General features: G+C 57.9%; 1 pseudogene; it reads left to right on the forward strand.

The window, feature by feature from the left end:
* The first annotated feature begins 633 nt into the window (after positions 1-633).
* LOC138614208 (octapeptide-repeat protein T2-like) overlaps positions 634-2,269 on the forward strand; it is a 2,503-nt pseudogene continuing 867 nt past the window's right edge.

Below are 2,269 nucleotides of genomic sequence, written 5' to 3' on the forward strand. Positions count from 1 at the left end.
CACACACACACACACACACACACACACACACAGCAGCATCACAGCTCAGAGGAAACACTCGTATGTATGCATCCCATCAAGGTGTTTGTGCACAGCAGCATGCTACAGTAACCACAGAATGTGGAAAGCTTTAGACAGAAACAGGACTCAGCTGTGCGTTCAGTCCTTCATGTGCAGACTGACAGACAGACGTCATCCATCACCAGCCCCTTCATCAGGATCAGGTGACTCACTAATTAAGCTGTTTAAACATTTACAGGGCCAAGATATAAAAGGAGGGGAGGGGGGGGGTCAAAGACAACAACACACATTACTGACAGTGTGGAGCTGAAAGCAGATTAAAGGACCCTGCAGAGAGAGGACACCCTGAACCTTCCCACAATCCTCTCTGGTTTATTTCACTCTCATCAAGCAGCCAGCGAGAAGCTTCATTAACAAACAAGCAGCTCAGGACCGGAGCCAAAAATCTACTGTGTGATGAGTTAGAGTCACCAAACCAGAAGGGGAGACAAGAGAAGACGAGACAAGGGGAGACAAGACGAGGGGAGGGGAGGGGAGACAAGACGAGATGAGACGAGACGAGGGGAGACGAGGGGAGACGAAGGGAGAGGATGGGAGAGGAGGGGAAAGGAGATGAGACAAGATGAAAGGAGGGAAGAGGAGACGAGAAGAGAGGAAGGGAGAGGACATGAGACGAGGGGGCACGAGGAAAGACGAGGGAAGACGAGACAAGGGGAGACAAGATGAGAAGAGACGAGACGAGGGGAGACTAAAAGTGAGGAGGAAAGACGAGGAGAGACGAGGGGAGAGGAGATGAGAGAAGGAGAGACGAGGGGAGACGAGGGGAGACGAGACGAGGAGAGACGATGGGAGACGAGACCAGGGGAGACGAGACGAGGAGAGATGAGGGGAGATGAGATGAGAAGAGACGAGGGGAAACGAGGAGAAACGAGACGAGAGGAGAGGAGACGAGGGGAGGAGAGGGGAGTCGAGACGAGGGGAGACGAGGGGAGAGGACGGGAGAGGAGGTGAGAGGAGACGAGGGGAGATGAGATGAGATGAGACGAGGGGAGAGGAGACGAGGCGAGGGGAGAGGAGGGGAGAGGAGATGAGACGAGACGAGGGGAGAGGAGGGGAGAGGAGAGGAGAGGAGACGAGATGAGGGGAGAAGAGGGCCGAGGAGAGGCGAGGGGAGACGAGGGGAGACGAGACGAGGAGAGAGGAGGAGAGACGAGAGGGGAGAGGGAGACGAGAGAGGAGGGGAGACGGAGAGAGACGAGGAGGAGAGGAGAGACGAGGGGAGAGGAGAGACGAAGGGAAGGAGACGAGAGAGGGAGAGGAGAGAGGGAGAGGAGAGAGACGAGGGGGAGGGGAGGGGAGGGGAGGGGAGGGAAATGAGGAGAGGACGAGAGAGAGAGGAGGAGAGACGAGGAGAGGAGAGGAGAGGAGCGGAGACGAGGGAGAGACGAGGGGAGATGACGAGACGAGAGAGACGAGGAGAGACGAGGGGAGGGAGAGGAGATGAGATGAGATGAGAAGAGACGAGGGGACGAGGAGAATGAGACGAGACGAGAGATGAGATGAGATGAGATGAGAAGAGACGAGGGGAAACGAGGAGAAACGAGACGAGAGGAGAGGAGACGAGGGGAGACGAGGGGAGAGGACGGGAGAGGAGGGGAGAGGAGACGAGGGGAGAGGAGGGGAGACGAGGGGAGAGGAGGGGAGACGAGGGGAGAGGAGACGAGGGGAGAGGAGACGAGGGGAGAGGAGAGGAGAGGAGAGGAGAGGAGAGGAGGGGAGGGGAGGGGAGAAGAGGGGCGAGGAGAGGCGAGGGGAGACGAGACGAGGAGAGAGGAGGAGAGACGAGGGGAGGTGAGAGGACAGGAAACGAGACGAGGAGAGACAAGGGGAGACGAGACGAGGAGAGGAGAGGAGAGGAGAGGAGAGGAGAGGAGAGGAGAGGGAGAGAGAGAGGAGAGGAGAGAGAGAGAGAGAGGAGAGGAGAGGAGAGGAGAGAGAGAGAGAGAGAGAGGGGACGAGACGAGGAGAGACGAGGGGAGACGAGACGAGGAGAGACGAGGAGAGACGAGACAAGGGGAGATGAGACGAGACTAGGAGAGATGAGGGGAGATGAGATGAGAAGAGACGAGGGGAAACGAGGAGAAACGAGACGAGAGGAGAGAAGACGAGGGGAGGAGAGGGGAGTCGAGACGAGGGGAGAGGAGACGAGACGAGGGGAGACGAGACGAGGGGAGAGGGAGAGGAGACG

This window comes from Brachyistius frenatus, unplaced genomic scaffold (genome assembly GCF_029030835.1).
Source record: "Brachyistius frenatus isolate BFR_SWC_R1_liver_20210118 unplaced genomic scaffold, ASM2903083v1 Contig_468, whole genome shotgun sequence".
In the NCBI taxonomy this organism is placed as follows: Eukaryota; Metazoa; Chordata; class Actinopteri; family Embiotocidae; genus Brachyistius; species Brachyistius frenatus.